Raw genomic sequence first — 12871 nt, 5'->3', positions numbered from 1 at the left:
AATACTTGATTTTTGTTTTCATAATTTCTACCTGCTTCAATTATTTTGTTCTTTTGTTTTTATTACAGCATATTATCAAATAACTATATCTAATTTAATATCACCTTCTCTCTTTTTTAACACCCTGGTATTCAAGATTTATATATTACCTCCCATTCCTACCACCAATTATTTTAATGAAATAGGTGCCTGGATGAAACTAATGCTTACCAAGCCATCTGTATTTCTTTTTATCATTACTCTCTGAAGTCTTACCTTTGAACTTTCTTTCTTCACATGCTGTGCTAGCCACTATTTTCCTCTAGCATGACTTTAATTCTGTAAAATTTTGATCTCTTTCTAAGTGTTAAATTCACGTTCACCACTGATGCCAAAAAATGCTGTTTAAATGCATATCATCTTTAATTCAACATTTCTAAAGCTTGTCTTCCCTTATCTTTATAAACTTAGACACCTCCCTAGCTCTTAAATTTCTATTATCTTCACATCTATTCATGTAGGTATCCATGCGTGCAACCTGGCAATTATTAAGTATATCATCCCTTCTGTCTACCTTGACTGCAAATTGTTTCTAGTTTCTCAGACTTCTAGCTCTTAATCTCTTTTCCCCTAACCTCTCTCTTACCCCTGTCTACCCTCTCTAATATATAGTACATATTTAAGGAATGATAAAATTCAGCTGCTCAGGTGTGTCTGTCTAGCCTCTTTTCCTACTACCTATCCAATAATTTGTGTAAACATATTTAACGTCTTATGAAACTGATGCAGGAACTGTTTAACACATAAATTCTGATTTATATGCTTACCCTGAGATGGAGGATTTCTTAAAGAATCTAAAGTCAAGTGGAACTGTAATCTACTGTGAATGAATGAACCCTGGCAAAGGAGTCAGATTCAGGAGTAGGAGTCCACAGTGGAGACGGCTATGAATCAGAGTAGAGTAATGATCCTGAGAACCGTGTGGATACTAGAAAGGAAATTATAAGGGCTATATGCATACATGTAAATGACTATGTTACTAAATTCTTCCACTCTACAAACTCAGGTGAGCAAGAAATATTCCTCAATTTATTAGGTTGGTGCAAAAGTAATTGCTGTTTTTGCCATTTTATTTAATAGCAAAAACAGCAATTACTTTTGCACTAACCTAATATTTTTTTGATGGACTCCTCTAAATATTTTCTATCAAGCCAGTAAGGAATTATTTTCAGCTACTATTGGGATTTGCTTTTTCCAATAAGGGTATTCTAATGTATGTACTTCCTGTCCTATAACAAATCTTCCCTTCTAATAGCAAACGTAAACCCTAAACCTGTGCTTAAATAAGGGAAAGACAAAATAGGAAGAAAGCATGCACAATTTAGTATGTTGCCTTTTTAAAAAAGCCAAGACACTAGACTTCCATTCCTTGGGCCTTACACTCCCTATAGAGAAATAGTGATTTTGGTGGATGGCCAGAGGGAGGCTTCCCAATAGAATCTGTCCCACAAATGTTGAAGGACCTAAGTGGGTAATGGTTTTCCAGGGATCCCAAAGAACTAAGTAGGAACAGTCTGAATCTTGGCTCTTTCACCTTCTTTGGTAAACTGGTTCCCTTGAAGAGGGTAATTTTTATTTGTGCTGCTCATTCAAACTTGGAACATATTTTTAGTCTGTACAAGCCTCTTGAATGGTTAGGGAGTGAAGGAGGCTTTTAATCAGTGAAGTCCATGTGAGTTTTAAATTTGTAATTTAAATTGGTCATATGTGTAGGACTCCCAAGTGTGAAGCTTAAGTCATTTTCTCTTTTGAGCAAAGTTGTCACTGAAGCACTATTTAAAAGTATTAATGACATTGCAGTCTGATATTTTCTGGTGTTCAAAAAGTCGCTAATATATTTTGGCTTTAGGTAATTTCCATCAATTCCCTTTTGGTTCTGTGCCTTCGGGAATAGTCACAGGTATTACAACCTGAGTTAAGAGTTTAATTTCTGGGGGCCAGATGGTGGGACTGCAGTTCCAGTAAGAGACCATTTTTATCATAGTCAAAAGGCCATGCTCACATATCATCTAAAATTGCTGATGGTATTTTCAAGATGGCATAATAGGATTATTATTAACTTCTGGCTTGCTGAAAACTTGGGCCACTATCTGTTCTTCAGAATTAAGTTCACTTATTTTTAGAAATATGTAGAGTTAAAAAATTACTAAAATTACCTCAAAGATTTACACACACACACACACACACACACAGAAAGAGAGAGAGAGAGAGAGAGAGAGAGAGAATAAGGCCTTTTTGAAACAATGCAAAATTCCATCCATTCAAAGTCTTTTGCTATTCCCCAAATTGTAGAATTGTAGTGGTATAGATGTAAAAATTTTCCATATGCAGATAAATGTTGTATACAGATTTTTAGTATCCCAGATGGCTTCCTCATGAACAGAAATGTTAGTCAAAAATATCTGGGGATCCAAAAATATCTATATTGTTATTTATTTAAGTTACCTAAAATCCTCCTCTAGAACCATATCCCATCAAAAACTAGCAAAATTCTAATGATTTTCTAAAGCATCAAATTATATTCCTTATATCTTGGGGTATCTTATCACTATACCAACGTATGTGCACACACAGACACACACACATACTAATAATAATAAACAACTGATCAAAGTAAAGTGGGCAACTATTTTGTTTACATTTTAAAAGATTCTGAAGAGCCATCATAACAGTAATGGAGGGAGATCTTCTGTGGTACCAAATTGAAGTGGCAAAAGCCAGCTGTGGCAGAATCCAGATTCATAAGGCCAGAAGCAATGCAGCCCAAAATGATTAATAGATACTCACCAATTATCTCTTAGTGATTTAAGAAATACATAAAATTTCTGGTAAAAGACTGGAATTCCTACATAATGCCATGAGATTTAGAGCTAACAACATTTGTGTTTAACTGTTGAAGTAAACTAACCTGATATTTTTGACTCATATTTCTGTTCACAAGGAGGCTGTTACAGTGAGAGCATATGTCTTTGTAAGTTGGAATTCTAGAAACTTTTGCATTAATATGCATCATAAATTGTTCATGGACTTCTTACATTTATTACCTTAGGCAAATTTCTGAACTTTTATAAGTCTCAATTTCTTCATTTCTTACAAAAATAAGAATAACTTATGAAGTACCCAGCAACAGTTTCCACAGGTACTTAATAACTGTTAGTGCCTTCCCCTACTTCTGGTTATCATACACCAAGGTCATTTAACCTTCAGGCTTTGTCCTCAGCTCTTTTCCTTTCTATTAATATTTTCCTTTCCCATTCTGCTTTCCAACAATTCCAAGTTTATAAGCCCAGGATGGTTTTGATTAATTTATTTTGTAAACTGTACTTCAGTAACATTACTCAGCTGATACTAACCAACTGGATCATAAACTATACCCTTTCATAATATGCAATTATGTTCAACCTGGCATCTTTTTATAGATTGCTTTCTATATGAAGCATATTAGTTCATTCCTTGAGAGCTCATTAGCTAATTGACAGTAAGAATTTTATCTTCTGTTAAAGTCCCCAGCATAGAGATGAACATTTAGCAAAGTGCTTAAACACATATGGGCACAAATATACACACATACACACATAGAGAAACCAATAGTTATATTCAATTCCATGTGCTTAAAGGGAGAAGGGGCAGTTGATATTTGTTGAGTGCCTGTTCTATTACTGGGCCAGATAATTTGCATATGCTACATATTCAAATATTCCCAGTAACAAGAAAAAATAAGGTTCGAAGAAGCAGAAAGCTAAAAATTTTAATTAGCTGGAACCAAAGTCGTATTGTATTGGTGACGGTTCATTTAGATATCAACTTGATTAGGCCAGATATTTGGTCAGACATTTTTCTATGTTTCCTTATAGCTGTTTTTAGTTGACACAAACATTTAAATCAGTAGACTTTGAATAAAGCAGATCATTCTCCATAATGTGGGTAGGCCTTATCTAATCATGATAAGGCTTTAATGGAAAAAGACTGAGGTCTCCTGAAGAACAAATTCTGCCAGCAGACTGTCTTTGGACTTGAATTAGAGCCCTTTCTTACGTCTTCAGCCTACAGCCTACCCTGTGAATTTTGGATGTACAAGGCCTTACAATTCCCTTTCCCAGTTCTTTAATATTTTTCTCTTTCTCTCTTCCCTCTTTCTCTTTCTCTCTGTATATATGTGTGTGTGCATGTTTGTGTGAGTGTGTATATAAATATGCGTGTGTATACATGTTTGTGTATGTGTATGCATATGTCCTGTTCGTTCTGTTCTTCTGGAGAATGCTGACTAGTAGAGTGCTTTACCTGCAAAGAGGAGATGTGAACAGAAGTGTTTTTTGGAACCAGAGCTCAAGCTCATAGCATTATAACTTCTGTCATAGAGATTCCTTTGAAACATATCATTATTTTGTGGGGGTTATGAATACATATAGCTATAATTTAAGAAGATGCATGTAAAAATGCTTAGTCTTTACAAAGGGGTCATAAGAAGAAAGGTTATTCAAAATTGGAGAATTCAGTAGAGAAGCTACAATCTTAGGTGGACTATGAAGAATATTTAGGGTTCACATATATGTAGAGAGAAATGATATTTCATTTGTAGGAATATACTGAGAAAAATTAAATGTGAAAAATCTATAGATAATATTTAAGAAATGATGTATATGTCTTCATGACAAAGTGAAACACGAAGAAACATTTACACTAGTAGGAAATAATGCTGGAATAATATTCAGTATTCTAGATGAAGGTCAATTGATACATAAACTAAGAGATTGAAAATAATTTCATAAGAAGGAGTTGAAATGATTGATTTTTCATGAAAAATAATTCAGACATTGACAATGCCTTCACACTTATTCATATATAATAAATAGTAGTAATATTTATGTTTTGAATGATGCTGTATACATTTTGACACTTTTTATGCCTGCCACATTATTTGATACATAGCAAATAATCTAGAATTAGAAACTTTAATAAGTGACAGGGTTTGAGCCATTTGATGGCAAAAGAGCAAAAATATCAAAAACTTAAGTAACTTTTGTTGGATTATTTTTGCTACAATAGAAATACATGTTTAATGTGGAAAGTTTAGGATTTGGTGTCAAGGGTTAGAATTAAGGTGCTAAGTCAGAATGGTAGTAGTAGTGATGGGGAATAAAATATGTGGGGATTTGGTGACAAATAAGGAGTTGTCTTTTACTCTAAGATGGTAAACACTTATCTGAGAATAGACTCTCAGTGGGACAAGGGAAAGAGCACAGAAACCAGTTAGGAGTCTAGTGCAATATAGAAGGCAAGACTAGGTCATGTTGACTTGGCCCATGGTGGTAGCTGGAGATATTTGCTATCATGTTCTGGATGTATATTTTTAAATGGCTTTAATACAATTTTTTTTTTGCTGAATTGAATGTTGAGAGTGAGATAGATAAGTCATAACAAACCATAAAGATTTCTTTTTTGGTCTGGGTAGTTAAAAACAGTTTTCATTATACCCAAAAGAGGACTGTTGAGGGAAAAGCAGGCAGATTTGGAAGTGGCAGAAAGTTCAGGGGTTTGATTTTGGATATGTAATGTTTTGTATGTCTATTACATATCCCAGTGTTAAGTAGGCACTTCCCTATAAAAGTCTGAATTCAGTGAAGAGATCCTGCTGATACTAATTTGGGTGTCTTCAGCTTAGCTGTGGCATTTATAGCCCATGAGATTAGCTGAGACAGTCTAGAGAATAAGAGTGAACAGAATAGAGATGAAGTCCTCTAGCTGATACCTGGGGCATACCTACTGCACCTACTGCTGGGGTTGAGTTTATGAGAAGAAAATACAGTAGAGGTTCAAAAGTAAAGCACACTGAGACAGAAAGAGAAACAAAAGTGATCAATTTGCAGAAGGCAAGTGTGGAGATTCAAGAAGAGAGTCTACAAATGTGTAGGATACTGCCCATGTGTCAAGGTAAGATATGAACTGAAAACTGACCATTGGTTTTAGTCAGGAGGTCACTAATAAAATTTATTTCAAAAGAGCAGTGTGAATAAAAATGCAAATTATGTAAGTCTGAAAAAGAGTAGGAAAAATGTTATGGGAGTGTGGATAACTCTTTCAGGAAATATTGTTAGAAAATGAACCAGAGCTATTAGACAATAATCATATGATTCTGTTAGGCCAAGAGAGTTTTTTAATGACAAATATTTTATGGCTATCTTGCATATCCAGAAATAACATGATAGAAGAAATCAGATAATTAAGCAAACTCTTCAAAAAGAGAATAGAATATCAGATACTAATGCATTTACCTGCCTCATTTTGAAATTTATGTTAATTGGAGTTTGAATAAATACCTTTCAACAATTAAAGTAATTTCTGGATATCATCTTATCTCTATTACATAGTAATTATGTGTCATTGAGCAAAATGTAGAAAAATATACATACAAAGTGGTCAGCAGCAAGATAGGAAACCAGATCAATTCACACACAGTAACTGGAAGGATGACAATGTATAGATACAGAAGTCAATCAGTAGGAACCCATGAGAATTCCCTTAATTAATGTCAGTGTCATCTTAATATTCAACAATATATCCCTAATGTTTTATTTACATAAATAATTTTATATTTTGCACTATTATAAAATATTCTGTTAAATATTGTGTTAGCTAAAACTTTGTCTTCACCCTTAGCAATTTCCTAGAAGTGATTTAACTTATTAAATACATTTTTTGTTTTGTTTGTTTGTTTCGTTTTTGAGACAGGGTCTCACTCTCTGCCCAAGCTCCAGTGCAGTGGCACACTCTCCAATTCCTGCAACCTCCACCCCTGGGCTCAAGTGATTCTCCTGCCTCAGCCTGTTGCCCAGGCTGGAACGCAGTGGCGCAATCTCTGCTCACTGCAACCTCCGCCTCCTGAATTCAAGCATTTCTACTTTCTCATCCCCCTACCCCCACCCTTCCCATCCCATAGTACCTGGGATTACAGGCATGTACCACCGTGCATGGCTAATTTTTGTATTTTTAGTATAGGCGGGGTCTCACCATCTTGGCCAGGCTGGTCTGGAACTCCTGACCTCAGGTGATCCACCTGCCTCAGCCTCCCAAAGTGCTGGGATTACAGACATGAGCCACCATGCCCCACCTACTTTTTTCTTCTTAACTTTTTGAATATTATATGAGTTGAGAATTTAGTGGAAAAATTTTTCCAGAAAAATAGAGATGTCCCTTGGCATTTACCCTATTTTTTTCTCATTTCGATGGATCCTTAGACTAAGTTACTATAATAAACATAAAATGACCCAAACAATAAATTTTTAAAAACCTAGGCCCTGTATTGTTTTATTGCATTGAAAGGTGAAGATTAGTATGCTGCAGAAAAAAAATAAAGTTTATTATTTATTTGGACATTAGTTGTTTTATTGTGAAGTGGCAATTAACCATGCATAAGAAAAGATGCTCTCATTGAAACGTCTTTGTTTCTATTTTACACTGGTATAATTAAGACTTTGGGCTCACTTGTGCCAACGGGGACTTTTGTCAGAAGTTAAGACAAAAATTGGTCATTTGCTAAAGATATAAAATGGTTAGAATTATAATTATACATGACTTTATTACTTCAAGCACCTTAAAAATGAGAGGCTTTAGAAACAGCTGTCTGTATATATCCTGATGTATTAATAAAAAGATTTCAGCTTTTTTAAAATAAAGGGCTTTTTTATTTTTTAAATAACAGGAGGTGCAGGGAATATTGCGAATCATTTGAGAAATAAACTGCAAGTGAGGGACTGATTGCATGGTGATTCTGAATATTCAGAGGCTAGAGATCATAATCTCTTTAGATTGTAGGTACTTAAGAGGGTATTATAAAAAGTAATAACATGAAAAGTGGTAAAATGTCTGGTAAAATATTGGACATTCCCATTTATAAATAAATGATGCAGAATGAATTAATACCTTGCTGAGTTTATATACTGCATAGGAAATCTCAAAAGAAAACAAATGTGTGATCTGAAAAGCTGCAGGTAATTGTCTGTGTTTGGAATTTAGTGACCAGCCTGCTTGTCCACTGGAGTTTGCTGTATCTAAGTGATATTTTCACCCAGTGACTTTTTACAACCCTTTATTATGTTTCTTACTAATCTCTGGGATAAGGGTAGAAAAACTAACACTGTGAGTGCCTCTTAGGTGTTGGGCATTGTGGTAAGTGAGATATGAATATGATGACTCTGTTTTTTCCTAACTACTACCCTCATTAAAGATTATCCTTGTTTTACAAATGAGGTCAGTGACATTCTGCAGTATTAAAGGGTTTGCCTACTGTTACAAAATTGCGATTTGAACAAAGTTCTGTTGGACTTCAAAGTCCTTATTCATTTCTCTAAGGGATGAAATATCTAAGAACTTAATATAATGGTTTAAAAGTTTCTATCATTCCTCGAATAGAAATAGGTAACTCAAAATGAAGTTAGATCTATTAGTATCAGATTCCCAAAGCTGCTTAGGAGTTTCTTCACTGTCTAGGACAAATATATTGTTAAGTATTTATGGCTACTAGATAATGTCAACACAAATATCTCCATTGTATCAATTTTCTATTGCTATGTAATAAATATCACAAATTTATAGGCTTAAGAGGAAAAAAGACACATGTGGCCAAGCATAGTAAGTGAGGAATGAATGAGTTGGTAATCACTTTAGATAGATAGATAGAGACTTAGCTACCTATGCCCATATGGATCATTTTATCAGTTTTCTACTGCTTCTGTAACAAATTACCACAAATTTTGCGTCTTATAAAAACACAAATTTGTTTTCTCATAGCTCTGTAGGTCAGAAGCCTGGCACATGTATCACTAAGCCTGTAAAATCAAGGTGTCAGCAGGAGTCTCTGGGAAAGAATCTTCTTCCAAGCTCCTTTGGGGTTTTGGTATAATTAAATCTTATGCTATTGTAGAACTGTGGTCCCCGTGTTTCCTTGCTGGAGATTTGCTGAGTGCCATTTTAAAGGGCACCTGCATTCCTCAGTTTAAGGCCCATTTTCTCCATCTTCAAAGTCAGCAACAGCATGCCAAGTCCTCTTTGCACTTTGAGCCCTTCTGGTCTCCTCTGTGTGTCTGCCTCATCTCTCCTCAGCCAGAGAAAGTTTTCTGCCAGTCAGGGCTTATATGATTAGACTGAGCTCATGTGGATGATTCAGGTTAATCCTCTATCTTAATGTCTGTAACTTTATTGCATTTGTAAAGTCCCTTTTGCTATGTAACTCTTCACAGATTCTGAAGATTAAGGCATGGCAACTAAGAGCTGATGGGCAGGATGGAGGTCATTATTCTGTTAATAAAAGTATTTGCTCCTCAGATGTAATGAGTGATATCCTGGGACCTGATTTGATTTACATTATTTAAAAAGATAATCATATGTAAAGAAAAAAAACAAGAATAAAAGCAAGAAACCTACTTAGAAGGCTGTTGTAATAGTCGAGAGATAATTGAGGCATAATTTGGAATAGATGTTAAAAGTTATAGCAATGCTTAAATTTAAGATACATTTTGAAGGGAGAGCTGACAGGACAAACTGGTATATTAAATGTCTGTTATTGGAAAAGTAGAAGCCAAATGAATTCTAAATTTGGACTGAGCAATTGAGTAAATGGCTTTTAGAACAGGTATTTAAATCTTTTTATATTCTAAACATCATTTTGACAGCCCATTCAAACCTATGGCACTCCTCTCGCAATATGTTTCTAAATACATAAAATATGCATAAGATGAAAAAAATTGATTTATTGAAATAAAATTATGGAAATATTTTTAAAATTGTGATGTTGCAATATATGTGCTTCTTTATTTGTATATTTCATATAATATGGTAGTGCATATAATATGGTAGAAAGGACTGTAACATTGTCCCAGGATTCCTGCCCCCTGATAAATAACCTGTTCTCCTTGAATAGGAGCAGAATCTATGAAATACAATGAATGTCATTCCAGTGATTAGATTAGATTGGATTAGATTAGGTTAGGTTAGGTTAGGTTAGATTAGATTAGATGGCCAAGGTGAGCGAGAGTTTTGCCATTGTGATTAAGTCCCCAGTTCACTTTGAGTAATCAAAAAGATTCTAGGTGAATTTGGTCTAATAAAGCAAAACCTTTGAAAGAGGATCTAAAGTTTAGTGACTGGAAGCAGCAGAGACACTCTCCTGCCAGCCTTAAAGAAGCAAACCACCATGCATTCTCTGCAAGAATGTGAATCCTGCCAACACCATATGAGCCTGGAAGAGCATCTAGAGGAACCTGATTTGATGGCAACCTTGTGAGCATAGGACCCAGTAAAATCATGCCAGGACATCTGACCCATGTTGTTTTAAACCAATAAGTTTGTAGTGAGTGTGTTATGTAGCAAAATAAATCAAATATACATAAGAGGATCAAGCAATGGGGCTGACAACTTTCATGATTTTAAAGTGCTGAGGAGCATAAGCTACATTTCTAGATTTTCAACTACAATTATAATGTGATGAAGTCAAATAACTTTGATAATGATTTGTTTCTAGCATTTATGATGGAGAAATTACCAACTTTAGTTATAGATTAGTAAATATGATGATATAATTTTTCCCCAACTGAATTCACTGATATCTTGAATTCTACCCATGGATTGCTTGGGGAGAGGGTCGGGATTAAAGTGAAGAACCCCTGATCATAAATGTTCTTCCTGAGTAAAAATGTGCATGAAATAGTTTTAGACAGATTTTGTACAAACTATCAGAAAATGCATTCATTGTAATCCTGTTACCCAAAAACATTTAATTAAAGAGTTACCTTCTAGTTAGCATGTTTTTTTTTAACCTGTTAGATGCAAACTGTCAAACAATTAGATGATTTTTCCAAACCTTATTGTTTTTTATTTAGACTACTTTAAAAAAAAAATGGCATCTTTTGATGAAAGACATTAAATAATGCTGCTTATATAATGACCTAAATTGCAAATTAATTTTTATGTTTGAGAGATATGTGGCATAGTTTTATCAGAGATCTAGACACTTAAAATCTATATTCTTGATGACAGCCACACACTGCTGAGTAATTTTACTCTCTCAAAAGCACTGAAGCCATGTCCTTATAAAAGAAGTATATGACCTTTAGAGATAACATTGACTTTATCTACCAATTCATATACATAGGTGGGTTTTAAACCAGAAATACTTGACATTGTTCTTTTCACGTTTTTTTGAAATTTCATACTTTAATACTCTAAAAATACAATATGTATTCTTCTTTCTTCGGAAATATTCTTTTGTGTCTATTAACATGTTGAATAATAAAATGTTAACTCCCAGGAGAAGTGCAATTTGAGCTAGTCTACCTTATTGCTGTGTGATTGCTAATTGGGAAAAAAAATCCAATGTTGGCATACAAAGTAGAACAAATCTTGGTGAGGATTGTGCCAACTTAGAAACACACTCAGCACCTGCTGCCTTTTTAAAACAATTATCATCTTTATTAGATTCTGTGGGATCTGCTCAACGGGCTGCAGACAGATGCTTGGATCAGATGTTGCCCTTGCACAGCTGGGGCTGCAGAGTCAGCATGAACCTTTCTGCTCCATTCTTGTCTACTTGTCAGCACAGCTGTAATTTTTGGTACATTGGATTTGAGTGTTTCTAGGACCACTGAGCTCAGTTTTGCTTTGTGTTGAAATCCATCTTATTCTATATATTCTATTTCTTGCTTGATGGAATATAGGTTCACATTTCCCTATGATTTAGGATTAGCCATAACATTTTAAAATAAATCTTTTAATTAATTAAAAATTAATATTAATGCTCTTGAGATTAAGAGTAATGCTTGAAGTAGGCATATATCACAAAGGAGAGAAGAGACAACCTATTTCTAAGTGAAAATCTTAATTTATGAAATACCTGCTTTTTAATTCTCCACAGTAATTTAGGAACATTTTCCTCAATCACCAGATGCATTTGATAGTAAAGTGAAACAATGCCACTGATAGGAAAACAGGGAATTTCAAATGCTAAAGCAAGCAGAAAACCAATGATCTTCAGCAATTTCTGGGAAATGAAAATAAAAAAAAAAGAACAATATATGAGAAGCATCAACATGATAAACAAAACTATAAATAATTAAACAAGGAGTTAGTAAGCAAATAAGAGACTTTAAAACAAGCACTCTTCTTAGCTTCAGAGGCATGAGAAGACATCACATCCATAAAAAAAAATAGTTTTCTGTGAAAACAAAAATTATTAATTGTAGACCATAAAAATGTCTTAAATAATTCTTTGCAAAATAAGAAGCATGAAAAGGCCTACATTTAAACATATAGATTTCAAATAAGTAAATATTTATTATATAAAAATTTCTAACTAGCCAAAGGAATTTAAGTATAATTTATAAAATAATGTCCAGACTAGTGTCTCTCCCATTAATTAATAAAAATGAAAAATATTTTATAGAGAAGTTTGCTGAGGTAAGTGATGGATATTGAAATCTTAAATAATTCTATGAAGTTTTCTAAAGAAAAACAGAGAAAAAGATAATGAGCAAACAAAATATTCAAATATAATGTTTTTAAAAATTCCAATAATGATGAAAAACCCTAATCTTCATAAATTAAGAATTCATACACAGCTAAGCAAGATGATGATTATGACTCATTTGTAGATAACAGGAAACATTTCTGAAAAATAAAATTATAGACAATCTTAAACATTTCTGAAGAAATAAAACAGTATTGTCAGAAAAATATATTAAAATTATTTGTCAAAATGCTAATCCTTGGCAGAAGGCAAAGCTGAAGTATATTCAGGAGCAAGCAAAAACTATTTTTACCTAAAATTCTAAATCCATATCAT

At 33.8% G+C, this 12871-nt stretch overlaps 1 protein-coding gene across 2 annotated transcripts in view; it reads left to right on the top strand.

The window, feature by feature from the left end:
* Nucleotides 1-12871, top strand: part of LUZP2 (leucine zipper protein 2) — a 571609-nt gene that overhangs the window by 166245 nt on the left and 392493 nt on the right. The gene's annotated exons all lie outside the window — the stretch shown is intronic.

Source organism: Cebus imitator, unplaced genomic scaffold (genome assembly GCF_001604975.1).
Source record: "Cebus imitator isolate Cc_AM_T3 unplaced genomic scaffold, Cebus_imitator-1.0 Scaffold113, whole genome shotgun sequence".
Lineage (NCBI taxonomy): Eukaryota > Metazoa > Chordata > Mammalia > Primates > Cebidae > Cebus > Cebus imitator.
This window is presented reverse-complemented; position numbering and strand designations above follow the sequence as displayed.